Source organism: Sus scrofa, chromosome 13 (assembly GCF_054392235.1).
Source record: "Sus scrofa isolate SSC_HxYL_T2T_F1_AM1 chromosome 13, Sscrofa_HxYL_maternal_Yorkshire_Landrace_v2.0, whole genome shotgun sequence".
NCBI lineage: Eukaryota > Metazoa > Chordata > Mammalia > Artiodactyla > Suidae > Sus > Sus scrofa.
The window spans coordinates 197749043-197766572 of NC_139395.1; the positions used below are offsets into that span (position 1 = coordinate 197749043).

General features: G+C 41.4%; 1 long non-coding RNA gene across 2 annotated transcripts in view; it reads left to right on the forward strand.

The window, feature by feature from the left end:
• LOC146397830 (uncharacterized) overlaps positions 1–17530 on the forward strand; it is a 149781-nt gene that overhangs the window by 67475 nt on the left and 64776 nt on the right. Inside the window, exon 3 of one of the 2 annotated variants that reach the window (XR_014825026.1) lies at positions 11209–13096. The exons of the other annotated variant lie outside the window; for it this stretch is intronic. This is a non-coding gene — a long non-coding RNA (uncharacterized LOC146397830). Of the gene's footprint in view, positions 1–11208; positions 13097–17530 lie in introns of those variants that run through there. 2 annotated transcript variants of the gene reach the window in all.

Sequence of the window (17530 nt, forward strand, 5' to 3'; positions counted from 1 at the left end):
ATCCCCTCACAGATCTGGAAGCTAGATGTCTGAAATCAAGGTGTTCGCAGGGTTGATTCTTTCTGGAAGCTTTGAGGGAGAATCTGCTCCAAACCCCTCTCTTCTGGGTTCTGGTAATTGTTGGCAATCAGCATTCATGGCTTATAGATGCATCAGTTCAGCTTTCTACCTCCATCTTCACACGACTGTCCTTCCCCCATGTGTGTCTATGTCTTCAAATCTTCCCCTCCTTACAAGGACACCAGGCATTAGATTTAGCACCTTCCCTCATCCAGTACAACTTCATCTTAACTGCAAAGACTCTATTTTCAAATTAAGTCACATTCACAATGGGTGCTTGAGGTTAGGATTTTAACATCTCTTTTGGCAGGTACACAATTCGACCCACCACCATCCTCAACAATTCTAAAGCCAAACTGATGGTCTTCTCCCTAAAGCAATACCTCACACTTTCTTTCTTTCTTTCTTTTTTTTTTTCTTTTTCTTTTTTTGTCTTTTTGCCTTTTCTAGGGCCACTTCTGCGGTATATGGAGGTTCCCAGGCTAGGGGTCTAATCTGAGCTGGAGCCGCCCGCCTACACCAGAGCCCCAGCAACGTGGGATCTGAGCTGCTTCTGCAACCTACACCACAACTCTTAAGTCCAGGGATTGAACCCATAACCTCATGGTTCCTGGTTGGATTCGTTAACCACTGAACCACGACGGGAACTCCAACCACACACTTTTGATTCAGTTCAATCATTTGTTCATTCAATAAATACTGGGTACCTGCTCAGCATAACTATTGGCACTCTGAATATGAAGGTAAAAATCAACATAGATCATGAAAATCACTTATGTAAACCTGAAAGTATCCTATATTTTATCACCACCCCCCTTCCCAAATCCAAACCATCATCATGTCTTATTGACTCTATTTCCTGATTATTTTTTTCAGATCCATTTACTTCTTTCCAACTCCACCTCCATTTCTGGACACCAAACGCCCACAGTCTCTAGCTTGAATCATAGTAATCACCTTCCAATTGCAAATTTTATATATATATATATATATACACACACACACACACACACATATATATATATATATATATATATATATATATATATATGTATTTGTCTTTTTGTCTTTTCAGGGCTGCACCCATGGCATATGGAGTTCCCAGGCTAGGGGTTGAGTCGGAGCTGTTGCTGCCAGCCTACACCACAGCCACAGCAATGCCAGATCCGAGCTGCGTCTGCAACCTACATCATAGCTCGTGGCAACACCGGATCCCCAACCCACTGAGTGAGGCTAGGGATCGAACCCACAACCTCATGGTTCCTGGTCGGATTCATTTCTGATGTGCCAAGATGGGAATTCTACAAATCACATTTAATGCTACTCCTGTCTAATAAGTTTCTGCATTGCAACTAAATTCCCTCCACTTCCCCCATCACACACATACATAAAACACTTCATGACTTCCCAGCACTTTTAGAATAAGGCCAAATCCTAAACATGGCTGATGAAGTGCTAGGCCCTGGGCTCCCCTGCCTGTCCAGCCTGGGCTCACACCATGCCCCACCTCCCACTTCCTAAGTCCAGCCACACTTGTCTTTTAGCCTCCCAAATTAAAAAAAAAAAAAAAAAAGTGTACAAATACCATGGGAATCTTGCTAAAATACAGGTTCTCATTAAGCAAATCTGGGATGGGGCCAGAGATTCTGCATTTCTAACCAGCCTATGGGTGCTGCTGGTCCAAGACCCTGCTTCAAATCCAAAGGTTTGTTGGTCCCCAGGTTCCCTTTGCACATGCTTCTGCACATGTTGTTCCTGGCTTTCCTCAATACTCTCCCCTTCTCTCTTCACTTCAACGCCTTGTTCAGATCTTAATTCATTGTCGCTTATCAGGGGCTTCTATAATCTGCTCATCTAAGTCAAATCACCTCAGCCCCTCCATTAAGTCTCCTGGAACTACATGACTCTGCTTCTTAGCATTTGGCACAGTTGAGTTCTGTGTTTCCTATGGACATCTCTTGATCAAATATTCCTCTTCTCCACTAGACTATAGGCTCTATGATGGAGAGTCTGTCTGTTTCTGATTACCATTGTATCCCCGGAGTCCCACACAGTATGGGGCTCTCAGAATAGAAATTCATTAAATATTTGTTGAATGAATAAGGAGTGATACTTAAGTCCCTGACAGTCTTTTCTTTGACTGGTGGACAAAGAAGTGACTTAATCATGCTGCCTTGATGGATGTTTAGACCCTTAGAAGAAAATGGCTTTGTCTTTCCCATATTGTCACAGGGATTCTGCTGTCTTTATTTTGAGTTGCTTCTGATGATGTCAACAACATTTTGTACACACTCTGAAATGATTTTTGCCTTATGGCTGGATGTTCAGCTCAGACGGTGACCTAGGGTTAATAAACTAGTGTCTTTGCAAGCAACAGCAATTCGCTCTGATTGCTCCAAATAACAGGGATTATTGTAAGAAAGTAAGTGAAAATAAGGAAGATGAAGATGTCCTCAGCTAGGTAGGTAATCCCCTCAGACAGCAGCATCCTATATTGCTATCTGGGGTTTAATGCAGCTTGGGAGGTGCCATGTCAACTGTCTCTCTGCCATATGGCCCCATCTCTAAGACCACTCAGCAACTCTTCCTATCTCTGCATCACATGGAGTGTCTTTCAGTTTCTGTTCTTGTCACTATTCAGTTATCTCTCATGACCAACTGCTTGCTCATAGTTCCCCCCACTTCCTGGTCCCTGTGGCACCCCTGCATCTGCCTTCTTAGCTTTTACTCTCTGGTGTCCACTGCTCATATTCTCTATGTGTGTTCAAATCCACCCAGAGAGCATTCGACTGCTTTGCTTATTCACTATGAACCTTTTCTGATTCTCATGCCACAACAAGCCTAGGTCACTGACAGGCTTATACCAGATAAGCTGAGAGTTTGGTGCCCATGCTGGTCCAAGCAGATCTGAGCAGAACAATTTACTCACATGCGTTGATACACTAGAGGTGGCTCTTACTGGTCCCTAAGAGCTGATTGTGAAATATTTAGGAATTTGATGAGCCCAGCTGTTAAATAGTTATAGCTTGAAATCAGCCAGGGTAGGAGCACTTACACCACAGATATTGGCAAAGCCTAAAAATCAGGGACTTTTGTTCTCACAGAGCCAGTTTTCTAGCATATGGGTTAATGGAGTAGAGAACAAAGTTCACCTCCAGGAGGCATTCAGAGCCCTTTCCCTTGGTCATGTGGTTGCCATTCTGAGGATTTCCTGATGGGGGCAGTGTAACTGGAAGTGCCCTGCATGGCTTGTTCAGTCTAACCCAGTTGCTCCCAGGGCTTCCAAAGCACACACATAGACTCCTTTCATCATTGTTGCTGCCCCAATTGCTTCTATATTTATGGTTGAGTTTCCCAGGGAACAAACTCTGAGGTGGAACTTTGAGTTCAGAAACTTACTGGTAAGGGTGCTTGAGTTCAACTCTTATGAGGAGAGGAGGTAAGATTGCACAGAGGGAAGGTTTGAACTGTAAAGTCACCATCAATAAAGCATCAGCCAATCCTATAGAAGGACCAGTAATTAGATGGGCATTGCCATTGGACAATGTGGGTCTTTTCAGACTAGAGTGATTTCTAGGGAGAAGCTCAAATGAGAAATCTGGATCAGCTTCCAGCACTTGCAGTGGATGGGAGAATGAGTACCTTATTTTAAAGGGCAATCTGGGTGGCTCACATACATCCACTTCACTCAGAAGGGGAAAAGTGTGTAAAAATTTGTTAGAGTTTCCCCAGAGCATGTTAAAGTTAAGTTCCCATGTAGGAAGGCTTTCATCATTTTTAACAAATCTCTAAAGATTGTAACTCTTGTTTTATACAGTCTTTCCACTTTTCAGAGTCCTTGTTTTCTAAAAAGAATTGTGGCCTCAGTTTCTTCACCAGAGGCATCAGAGGATGACAATATTTCCTAGTATTGCACATATTCCTGTCTTAATCATCCATGCCCAACGCCGCTTGTCCTCTCTCCTCACAAGGGCTCCTGTCTCTAGAACGAGTGTCATTAAACCAATGATTTCTGATTACACTGTACCCTCTTTCTCTTCACATTCTCCATCCTGGCTCTGGGTTCAGTGCTTCCCATTCTTTCTTCTTTTTTTTCTTTTTGGCTTCTCCATGGCATATGGAGTTCCCAGGGATCAGATCAAAGCCTCAGTTGTGACCTGAACCACAGCTGTGGCATGCCAGATCCTTAATCCACTGTGCTAGGCCTGGGGTTGAACCTGTCTGCCAGCACTCCCTCGATGCTGCCAATCCTGTTGCTCTACAGCAGGAACTCCCCCCACTCCTCTTTTCTGGCTGAGCTCTTGTGCTTTTTTTTCACCTTTAAATTTTTTTAATTTTTAATTTTTAAAATGATTTTTATTTTTTCCATTATAGCTGTTTTATAGTGTTCTGTCAATTTTCTACAGTACAGCAAAGAGACCCAGTCACACATACATATATACATTCTTTTTCTCACATTATCATCTCCCATCATAAGTGACTAGATATAGTTCCCAGTGCTATACAGCAGGATCTCATTGCTTATCCATTCCAAAGGCAGCAGTTTGCATCTATTAACCCCTGATACCCACTCCCTCCCCCTTGGCAAGCCCAAGTCTGTTCTCCAAGTCCATGAATTTCTTTTCTGTGGAAAGGTTCATTTGTGCCATATATTAGATTCCAGTTATAACTGATATCATATGGTATTTGTCTTTCTCTTTCTGACTTATTTTACTTGGTACGAGAGTCTCTAGTTCCATCCATGTTGCTGCAAATGGTATTATTTTGTTCCTTTTTATGGCTGAGTAGTATTCTATTGTGTATATATACTACATCTTCTTAATCTAATCATTTATCGATGGACATTTAGGTTGTTTCCATGTCTTGGCTGTTGTGAATAGTGCTGCAATGAACATGTGGGTGCATGTGTCTTTTTCAAGGAAAGTTTTGTCTGGCTATATGCCCAAGTGTGGGATTGCTGGGTCATATGGGAGTTCTATATTTAGTTTTCTGAGGTACCTCCATACTGTTTTCCATAGTGGTTGTAACCAATTTACATTCCCAGCAACAGTGAAGGAGGGTTCCCTTTTCTCCACACCCTCTCCAGCATTTGTTATTTGTAGACTTATTAATGATGGGCATTCTGACAGGTGTGAGGTGGTACCTCAAAGTTCTTGTGCTTTTTCTTGGGTAGTTCTCAGCAGCCTATTTTGACTTGCCCAGTTGCAGATGTGGGTGTCCCATGAAGTGTTGCCTTAGAAGGACCTTTTCAGATATGGTACCTTAAAGAGGACCCTGAGTTCTTTGACTCTTCTATCAAGAGATTTGGGTGGGGGGAGTTGTCTATATCCCTTTGCCTTGAAAATGTGTGACTGCTCTGACCAGGAGAAAATGGCAAAAGTGATATTGTACCAGCTGCCTAGCCCAACCCTTGAGAAACTGGCAGGTTCCAGCTCCTGGTTTTTAGAAAACTTCTCCCAAGAGCAGCAAACCATGTAAGTATAGCTATTTGAGATCACATGCTGGAGAGGCCAGAATAGGCATGCTGGCCGGTGGCCTCAGCAGCAGGCACCCCTGTCTGGGTGCCAGACATGAGCAGGAAGCCACAGTGGACCCTCCACTCAACCCATTCACCAGGCAAACATCCTGAGCAACCTCAACCAGTGCCATTGGGAGTAGAAGAATTACCGATCTGAGTCCTGCCTAAATTTCCTGATCTTAAGATATCATAAAATGAATATTGCTTTGAGCTGCTAAGGTTTGAATTGCTCTATGACACAGCAGTAAATCACAGGAGCATCAGGAATGCGATATTCTCAGTCTCTGACCAGAACACTGATCTTTCCTTCACAGTTGTTTCATAAATGCTACAACTGAATGTTCCCCAAAATATTAACAATTTAAATATGTTGTTAAACTTCATTAAGAAATTAAGCATCTAAGACCTCTTTATGTTACCTATGCGGACAAGTATAGGGATGTGTATTTGGAGTTCAAAGCCTTTTTTCTATTAAATGAGTACATATGGAGAGTGCCAGATTTGATTAGATATGTAAATATGGAGAGTGCCAGATCTTTTTCTCTGTATTTCCCCCCTTTTCCCCTCTTCCTTAAAGTATAGTCTTTTTAATCCCACCTATAACCTTGTAAAAAGGAGTATGAAAATGTCGTGAAATAGAGGGTTAAAAGCAGTGCTTTTTGGGGTCCCTTCCCTCTTTCAAAGTAGAGCAAAATCCTAGGACATGTGTCATTTACTTCTTGGTAGATATATTTCTCAAGGACAGAGAGCTCTATAAGTCTGACCTTGCTAAGAAGATGCCATTATATAGTCTCCTTTCGCTGGGGAGAAAGGAGACTATATAATGCTTTTCACAGAAAAATTTCAATTGTTTTTAAAATGAGAGAGAAAAAGAGTCTTCACTGAACTGCAAGAAAAACATGGACCTCATGGAAGGAAATATGATTGAGAAATAATTCTGATATCAAATCAGACAATGCCCAAAGAATCTAACTTCTGCATACCGAGGCTTTGTCCCTGTGAGCCTTGTTATTATAAAATCTCCTGTGGTCAGGATGACTCAGATGCCTGGAGAGGTCGCCTGAAAATTCTTTGTAATTTGGTTCATAATTTGCTCTCCCTGCCCTTCTCTGCTGTGATCCGGGGTGAGTATAGAGAGGACCCACAAACAGACGAGGGAAAGAGTGTGGAAATATGAACTGTGCTATGTACAAGGTCAGCCCCATCACACTCTTCCGGGCACTGGAATTATGGAGGTGAAGAGGGATTCCATCGTAATCCCCTCTTTTACTCATGAGGAAAAGGGAGGTCCCAAGAATTTAAATGACTCATCCAGTGTCATGTAGCTAGTTAACATCAAGTTGGGATTAGAAAACCAGCCATTGTTTGTCTTGTGACCACAACTCCTGCTTTTGTAAATGTACTCTTTCCAAAATACTTGTCTACCTTTGCCTCATGCCATGTACTGTTGTGGCAGGCACTGAGAACTGAGAGCTGATTAAGGCAGAGGTGGTCTTGGTCTCATGGCACTTCCTCAAAGCAATCTGGTGAGGCCGACTAAAAAATGGGACCCTGTGATGGAGTACAGAGGAAGTAGGATGACAATCAAATTAAACTTTCCTTGGCATAGTCTCACTTATTGAACTGATATTAGTGCCAGCAAAGTTTTTTCTAGGGTATTCCGATATCCAGAACATTCTCAAGGGGAGAAAAGTTTGCTCTTCTCTGATTGATTGATTGATTTTTTTAGGGCCACATATGTGGCATATGGAAATTCCCAGGCCAGGAGGCGAATCAGAGCTGCAGATGCTGGCCTACATCACAGCCACTGCAACACAGGATCTGAGCTGCATCTGAACCTATACCACGGTTCACAGCAACACTGCATCCTTAACCCACTTAGTGAGGCCAGGGATCAAACCCCTATCCTCATGGATACTAGTCAGGTTTGTTACCACTGAGCCATGATGGGAATTCCCTCTTCTCAGATTTTATTAGAGATTAAGTTCACAGGCTTTGTTTCTGTTAAGTTTGCCCTTGTTCTCGCAGAAACCTGGAAGCTGCCTGGTCAATCTCAGTTCTTCCTACTAAGGTTAACAGCCCTATAAAAAGTTTATTAGTCTGATTTTGCTGTCAGGGAGAGTCATTTATTTACTCTGCTTCCTTTGGTTTATACTCTTTATCAAGTGGAACTAATTGCTGATATAAGACAAATAGAAAGACAAGTTGATATATGAATGTAGACAATTCTGGTTTGTTTTTCTTGTTTGTTCATTTTTTTGCTTTTTGGGGCCACACCTACGGCATATGGAGGTTCCCAGGCTTTGGGTAAATTGGAGCTATAGCTGCTGGCCTGTGCTACAGCCATAGCAACGCAGTATCTGAGCTGCATCTGTCACCTACACCACAGCTCATGGCAACGCCAGATCCTTAACCCACTTGAGCGAGGCCATGGCTCAAAACTGCAACCTCATGGTTGCTAGTCGGATTCTTTTCCACTGCACCACAATGGGAACTCCAATTCTGATATGATTGAATCGGTATTTAGAAGAAGGCTTTAGAGGAAGATCAGGCCAAGATATTTCTTTAGACTTTATAAATATGTGAGCGGCAACAATTGAGTAAGAAACAGCCTAAGGACAAGATTAAATGGGACTGTATTAGGATAAGCCATTGAAATTGCCTGTAGTCAACTATAACCTATAAAAATGACAATGTCCTATAATTCAACCAAATATATACCACTGCCTGTATCAAAATCAGTTTGACTTGATAATCATTTATTTATTGGGGAGCAACTGCTTTATTAAGAACTTTGGGCAGTTTTACCAGTGCATGACTCAGTTTTCTTATTTGAAAAATAGAGATAATAATAGATATATTTTTTTCATGTATAAAGTCAATTTCTCTAGCCTTGCACACGTTGCTTACTATGCAGGTCCTCCACAGGCAAGAGCTAGGTGTCAGCCTCTGATTGGTTGGCTCACACCTTAACCCATTCCTTGGATTACTTAGGCCTTTCATGCTAGACATCGTAGTCATGGGTTGAAATCATTCTGTTTAAAGCCTCTTGATTCATTGGCTCTAGCACAATGACATTGCATTTGTTATCCTCAAGCTCTGCCTTATTAAATCGGTGGTTTGCAACCTTGGATGCATACTAACAACACCTGGTGAGCTTTTAAGATGTACTGATATCTGGACTCCACCTTGGAACTCCTGACTCCATTAGCCATGTGGGGTACTGAGGCATGGGGATTCTGTAAAAAGCTTCTAGGCAATACTAATATGCCCAGGCTGAGAACCAAAGGGCCCTGAGAAATCACTCCATGCTTCTGCATCTTGATTACTGTTTCTCTTCCCCCTCATGAGGTCTCTACATCCTGAGGACTTAACCCAGGTCATATTTATACTTCTTATCTAGTTTTTGCATCACATTCCCTATCTTTCCATCTCATTCCCTATCTTTCTTTTTTAATTGTTATTTCCCCAATAAAATTTTTTTTTCTACTGTACAACATGGTGCCCCAGTTACACATACATGCATATGTTCTTTTTTCTCCCATTATCATCCTCCATCATAAGTGACTAGACATAGTTCTCAGTACTTTTTGCATCCGTAAGTCATTCGTGAGAAAGAGGTTCTTTCTTTTGGAAAGCCTGGGGGAAGAGAGGTGCTCAAAACAAGGCTGCTGATACTAGAGACTCAAGGGTACATGGCTAAGGGGGGCTCGGGCCACTGCTGGTAGGATTCTCCTGTTCCCAGTGGGAATCCCAGCAAACCTCAATGTACCAATGAGAACCACCCAAGAGATACACAAGATGAGGCTTTGAGGTCTCCTGAAATATGCCGAGTGGGGTTCCTGAGCCATATCACCCTTGTGCTTTCTCTGCCTCACTCATCTGTCCTCTGACTGCAACTTGAGCTTCCGGACCTGAGCCATTATACCATTGTGAGTATCTTTGCTGGCTCAGTTCCTTTCTCTTTATGTTGATGGCTAAAATTCTTTCCAACTCTGCTCTGTGAAGCCATTCCTGAGTCCACCCCCAGCCAGTCTTGTGTGGTTTGGAACATCCATGCCATCTGGCTGCAGGCAGAGTAGAAATAGCAATGGAATGGGGACTAGGCCAGGTTTCAGTTTTGCATGAACCTATAGCGTCTGAGTATCTATACTCAAAATAAGTATTTTTCAAATGACTGAATGATGGAATGAATGCATTGCCTTGGGCAATAATCTTTTCTAAACCTCCATTTCTCTATCTCTGGAATAGAGCCATTATACTCTTTTCTTTAAGAGTATCAAAATCCCCCCTGGAGTTCTTGTTTAAATGCTGAATTCTGCCTTCCCATCTGAATCAAAATTGATAGAGGCCAGAGAATCTAAGTTTAACGTGCACCCCAGGTGATTATTATGCTCAATGCATTTGGAAAACCACTGATTTAGTGATTATCTGTTCAATTAAAGGGATGGGATGGTGGTTACAAATATAAAATATGGGTATTCATAGAGATGAGAAGTTCTTTTTGTTGAAATTTAAGGAAGGATTCTCTTGGCTGGAAATGTGTTAGGTGGTGGGAAGAACTTGAAATACTCAGGCACATTGGTATCATCCACAGATGGAAATACATTGGGCAGAGCACTAGCAGCCCATTTGAATATCATTGCTTATTTACATATCCTCCCCCTTCACAGTCAATAATTACACATTAAATAAGGCTAAACCAAGTCCTGGGGATATAAAGGGTAATTTTGTGCCACATCTTTCCCATGAAGATGTAGCTATTATTATTCATATTTTGCAGTGTTTGTTCCAAGACTAGGAACCTGAAGCCTTAGAAGATAACTGAGTCCAATTTCTTAGATGCTCCACTGTTTTCTTAACATACCTTGCACTATGCACTGCGACTTCTTTTTCCACTGGGATCTATGGATTCTATTTTCCGTAGGAATGACTTTTGAATTTTATCAATGAGATAAGGAGGTAGAATAAGGTTTTCTTTATAAGATTTTTGGGGGATGTATTTCGTTGTACCAAATCTAAGAAGGGTCTACATGTTATATTACAGGTTTTTGGACTGAAAAATCTCCTTAAGGTACAATATAATCACCAGCTGTGACAACTTCATTCCTACTCAAATTTTTATCTGGCTTCAGATGAAATTTTCTAGTCATCAAAGAGCAGACTTGCTGTGTTTCTGATTAATTGTCAGAGCCCTTCTTGTTAGAAAAGCTGGCTTTTATTTCTGACCATATTCTGAGCCACTATGTGATCCTAAGTATGTTAAAGAGCTTTGGGATATCTCGGTTTCACGTTCTGTAAAATGGAGATAAAAATACATTCCATACATCTTTCAGAAGCACTAGGAGGATTAATGAGACAGTGTTAGCAGGCACATTAAAGTCACCCAATTTTTTTTTCATATTCAGATTTCAGATTCATTTCCTAATACTAAAAAAGTGTCATGTATTTTTTTTTTGTTAAAAGCAACTATGCAGGATTAAGATTATAGTGAGATGTAATAGTTATTTCCCCAAAAGAATGAACAGATGACAAGGGGGATTATTAAGGTTCTATATATAAATCTTCCCTTTTACTTTAATTCCATGTTTTGTCCATACTTTAGAAGAGCATTTTTTTTTCTTTTACAGTGTTAGGAATCTTGATCCATATGCCAAGCCATCTGTTTAATTTAAAAACCGTGGAAATGGACTAAGACCTTACATCGTCAGTAGTAATTTGCTTTGCTGAGTAACGAGGGTGAGCGATATCCTTAAACAAGCAATAAGTCCAGAGCCCAGCCCCAGGCTGAGTGTTGTTATCTCTGGGACAACTCGGGCCCTGCTGGAGGAAACTCTTGAACCAAAATTCATGGTCTAAGGGCAAGAGAGGAGCTATCAGTCATTGCCGGCCCATCCATCATGCTGTTGAACCACGTCGTGCAGGGACTTTTCCTGCCATGAATTTCATCCGAGGCTGTATTTCATAAGTGGAGCCTGGTGATCAGACAGGGTCACCCTGAAACCCCATCTGGAGAGTGAGGTGTCACATGGCTGCCTGTCTCTCCTAGATTGATGGCTCTCCTCACGTCCGTGGGGTTTAAAGATATGGACAGCAGCTTGGAAAAAGCTAAGGGGGCAGCTCTGTGGCTACATAAGGCACAAAACACAGGACTTGGATGTTAGGGGGAGAAGAGGGGCTTGAGGGAGATTTTTAAAAAAGGGAACAGAAAAAGCAGGAAATAAAACATGGAAAAAATGAACAAAATATATGGAAAGTAGGGGAAAGAGATACCAGAATTATATGTAAAAGGAAGGATAAAAGAGAAAGCAAGCAAGTAAAGATGGAACTAAGCCAGAAAGCTATTCATTCTTACAGTCACTGGGATGATAGTTTTGGGGGCAAATCCTCCACAAAGTTCCTGTGTCAAGTGTACATGTGTCTCCTTTCCAGGAGTCTTTCATTTAGATTTATGTGAATCTTCCCCACTCAACCCTTTCAATAAGCTAGGCCAGTATTACCCTATTTTACATGTGAGAAAAAGGAAGCAGATTATTGTAAAGCTTAAGCTTCAGGGAGCTTCACCAGCACAGACTCCTTCCAAGGTTCTGGGAGGGGCCCTGATAATGTGACTCGTTGTCACATATTTCTGCAAACTTTGCAAGAGAAACCATCCTGTTCAGATTACTGCTCCCCCCTTCCTTTCTGACTGACTTCTCCATCATGCTTCGCCTTGTCTTGGATGACACTGGGGTGTTTATGGCAACTAGCTGAGGGAAATTGAGGTGAAGATGCACTCAGATGGGGTGTGGTGGAGTATATTAGAAGGTTCTAGGTCACTGCCAGGTGTGGTGGAATTATTGCTAGCTGTCCTGAGGTGGGAGAGGCTTTCAAGACATGGCGCCTCTCCCCGGACCCAGTTGCCAGCTCCAGCTCCAGCAGACAGTAGTGAAGAAAGAAGGTTTGAAATGAAGGGTAGTAGAAGCTACTTTGGGAGAAATGTTTCCGGTCATCTGATGTGTAAAAATATAAGCAGACCATGAAAGATATGGAGGAATCTTAAATGCATATTCCTAAATGAAAAAAGCCAATCTGAAAAGGCTACATGCTGTTTGATTCCAACTGTGGCATTCTTGAAAAAAGCAAAAAATGGAGACAGTAAAAAGATCAGTTGTTGCAAGAGGTTTGGGAAATGGGGAAGGAAGAAGTGATTAGTCAGAGAACACAGAAGAGTTTTAGGGCAGTAAAAATACTCCGTATGATATTATAATGATGGGTATATGTCATTACACATTTGTCCAAACCCATGGAGCATACAACAATTAGAGTGAACCCAAGGTAAACTGGTCTTCGGTTGATTAAGCTGTGTTAATATATGTTTATTCTTACTGAAAATATAGCATTCTGGGGAGTGATGTTTGATAATGGGAGACATGGAGTATATGAGAATCTCTGTACATGCCTTTCAATTTCATTGTAAATCTAAAGATACTCTAAAAAATGTCTTAAAATTATAAAATACAAACATTGCAAAAAAAATCATAAGCAGAGAGAATTCAGTTGTTAGATTTCCTCCTGCCAGGAATATACTTGGAAACGTAGCACATGTAATTATATGCACACCATTTCCCCTCGTCTTTTAGATGGGAATCCCACAAAACAGAATTTATTATAATTGCTGTGCTTGTAAGGCAAAATCAATAGAAATAGTACAAATAAGTGTGAAATTACCTGTTTTTTTGTTTTGTTTTGTTTGTTTTTTTGTTTTTTTGGCTTTTTAGGGCTGTACCCATGGCATATTGAAGTTCTCAGGCTAGGGGTCTACACCACAGCCACAGCAACGCTGGATCCAAGCTGCATCTGCGACCTCCAACACAGCTCATGGCACTGCTGGATCCTTAACCCACTGAGCAAGGCCAGGGATTGAACCTGCATCCTCATGGATACTAGTCACGTTCATTACTACTGAGCCATGACAGGAAATTACTTTCTTAGAATGGTTCCCAACTATCAATGACAGAAAGACAAAATTCAATTAATCATACTAGAAAAAAAATCTTTTTCCCCTTTAGAAAAATATTACAAAATTGTCTTTACATGGAAACATTGTCAGAGTATACAACCAAAACTGTAAGGGGAAAGTATTATAGTGGCATGTAAGATGGCATAAAAATGCCTTATTTTTCAGGATTCTGTGATATTTATTTTATTTGTGAGCTTTTATTTACTTTTTTTTTTTTTTTTTGTCTTTTTGCTATTTCTTGGGCCGCTCCTGCGGCATATGGAGGTTCCCAGGCTAGGGGTCCAATCAGAGCTGTAGCCACCAGCCTACACCAGAGCCACAGCAACGCAGGATCGAGCCGTGTCTGCAACCTACACCACAGCTCACGGCAACGCCGGATCATTAACCCACTGAGCAAGGGCAGGGACCGAACCCGCAACCTCATGGTTCCTAGTCGGATTCGTTAACCACTGCGCCACGACGGGAACTCCTATTTGTGAGCTTTTATAATTTTTTGTTAAGATTTCATTTCTCACTATAAAGTACTAACTTTCATACTTAATTTTGAATTAGTGATTGTGCATTTTCTTGGAGGCTGATTAACTTACATATAATATTTAAGTTCCACAAAACCTGAATTTGATCCTGGAGATAAAAGGTCAAATGAATAGTTTTTCTCAGGTCACACGGCAGTTGGCAAAATGAGTCACACAGCACAGAACAGCTGAGTTCTTTTCAGCTGTCTCTCTAGAACTTTAGTCTTTCTCTAGGTTTAAGAGAAAGTAAAAGACAGTTCTGCACTGGACAAACATTTTAGAAAACACAAACACCTTTAAGTTGATGGAACAGGAGTTCCTGTCATGGCTCAGTGGAAATGAATCTGACTAGTTTCCATGAAGATGCAGGTTTGTTCCCTGGCCTTGCCCAGTGGGTTAAGGATCCTGCATTGCTGTGGCTGTGGTGTAGGCTGGCAGCTGCAGCTCCGATTTGACCCCTAGCCTGGGAATCTCCATATGCCACTGGTGTGGCCCTTTAAAGACAATAAATAAATAAATAAATGAACAAACAAAATATATAAACATCAGATGGTTGTGACCCAGAAGGAAATGACTAATAAGCTAACAGTTTTATTAAGTGGTGTATTTAGTTATAAAAATAATATTAAAAAGTAAAACAGGAATTCCTGCGGTGGCACAATGGAATTGGTGGCGTCTTTGCAGCACCAGGATGCAGGTTCAATCCCTGGCCCAGTACAGTGGGTTCAAGGACCTGGCATTGCCACAGCTGAGGCGTAGGTCCCAACTGTGGCTCAGATCTGATCCCTGGGCTTGGGAACTCCATAGGTCATGGGGTGGCCAAAAAAGAAAAAAAAAAAAATTGACTGAATTTATTATTTGTTTTCCTTTTATATGAGATGAATAGAGAGTACAAATGTATATTCAGCAGGCAACAGGAGTAGCAAACTTGAGATCAGAAATTCTTGATTAAAGTCCCCTTCCCACTTTTAAGAAGCCCAGTGTGATTGTGCCATTTGGTTAATTGTCCCTCCGTTTTTCATCCTTTTAGTCCCTCAGTTATAGCCTCTCACATGAACCACATATAGGTTGGATGTAGCTGTAAGACTAAGTGTTGGCCAATAGGTTGCAAGTAAAAATGATGTGGGTAGTTCCTTATGTTATTAACCAGAAGGAGTTCCCTGCCCACCCCTTCCTTTTTTTCCCTCTTTTCCCTGGGCTGGAATACTGATACGGCATTAATGAGCCTGCATGCACCTGCCAAGGTCAAAAACCCAAGGAGGAGTTCCCGTCGTGGCGCAGTGGTTAACGAATCCGACTAGGAACCATGAGGTTGCGGGTTCGATCCCTGCCCTTGCTCAGTGGGTTAATGATCCGGCGTTGCCGTGAGCTGTGGTGTAGGCTGCAGACGCGGCTCGCATCCCGCGTTGCTGTGGCTCTGGCGTAGGCTGGCGGCTGCAGCGGCTGCAGCTCCGATTCGACCCCTAGCCTTGGGAACTTCCATATGCCACTGGAGCGGCCCAAGAAATAGCAACAACAACAACAAAAGACAAAAGACAAAAGACAAAAAAAAAAAAAAAAAAAAAAAACCCAAGGAATAATAAGACAGAAGAAGCCTGGGTCCTCAGTCCCCACTGACTGAGAGACCAGAGAAATAAACTTTTGGGGGAAAGAATTATTAGATAACTCCATGTTGGTAATCATATTGCCACATGTATATAAATGTATCAAATTGAACTGTACATCTTAAACTTACATAATGTTAAATGTCAATTTATTACTTTTAAATTTTTTTTTTTGTCTTTATGCCTTTTTTAGGGCCGAACCCATGGCATATGGAGGTTCCCAGGCTAGGGGTCTAATCTGAGCTGGAGCCGTTGGCCTACACCACAGCCACAGCAACGCTGGATCCTTAACCCACTGAGCAAGGCCAGGGATCGAACCTGCAACCTCATGGTTCCTAGTTGGATTTGTTAACCACTGAGCCACGACAGGAACTCCTAAAAAAATTTTTTTTAATTAAAATTTTATTGCAGTTGATTTACAGTGTTCTGGCAATTTCTGCTGACCCAGTTATACATACATATGCATTCTTATATCTCATTTTTAAAGTTTTTTTTAAAAATTTTTTTGAGCTGCTGTATGTTTGAGGTCTTCTTGTAAAAAACAGCTTTGCGTGTACCCTAACAAACAGGGAACGATGGGCAAATCACCACCTCTTAAACCTTTTATCCATTTCCTTGCATGTAAAATGGGGACCATAATACCAAACCTGGCCACATGTGTGGCTGCTCTGAGTAGTAAATAATGTAGGACAGAAAGGAACACATTATATAATAGAAAATGTTATTTATATTTGGGTATTACTGCTTTAAGAGGGAAGAAAATGAGATGAAGCTTTTATTTTTTTAAATAAACTTTTTATTTTGGGAGTTCCCATCATGGCTCAGTGGAAATGAATCTGACTAGGATCCATGAGGATGCAGGTTTGATCCCTTGTCTCTATCAGTGGGTTAAGGATCCGGTGTTGCTGTGAGCTGTGGTATAGTTCCCAGACTTGGCTCAGATCTGGTGTTGCTGTGGCTGTGGTGGAGGCTGGCGGCTGCAGCTCTGATTCCGCCCCTAGCCTGAGAATCTCCACGTGCAGCCACGGTGTGACCCTTAAAAATTTTTTATTTTGGATTAAAATTAGATTAACCAAAAATTAGCAAAGTAAGCACAGAATTCCTATATACCTTCAGCTGATCTGCCTTAATTTGTGCAGTACTAGACAGACAGCTGAAAAGAACTCAGCTGTTCTGTGCTGTGTGGCTCATTTTGCCAATTGCCGTGTGACCTGAGAAAAACTATTCATTTGACCTTTTATCTCCAGGATCAAATTCAGGTTTTTTGGAATTTAAATATTATATGTAAGTTAATGAGCCTCCAAGAAAAATGCACAGCTGATCTGCCTTAATATTCACATTTTCCATTTCCTGACACATTTGATAAAACCATGAAATCAGTATTGGTTCATTACTATAAATCCAGATTTTATTTGGATTTCACTAGTTTTCCACTAATGTCCTTTTTTCTCTTCCACCATTCCACCCAGGAGACAACACCACATCCCCTAGTCTCTCCCATGTGAACATTTTCTCAGTCTTTCCTTATTTTTCATGACCTTAAGAGTTTTGAGGAGTGCTGGCTGGGTGTTTTTAGAAGGGTCCTCTATGTGGGTTTGTCTGATGTTGTTTTCATCATTACACTGTCGTGATCGTTTGGGGGATTTTATTTTTAGTGAAAAAGATAATGCAGGATAGAAAAGGATGAGAGAAAAAAAAAAGAGAAAGAAGGACTGAATAACCCCCCTCTTCCAATTTGATGGCTTCCTCAGCTCTAACTGCTGTTGTAGACAGCATCCTTCTGCAGTAGAAGTGAATTTTGTGGATTAGCTCTATGACGTAACTTTGGGGA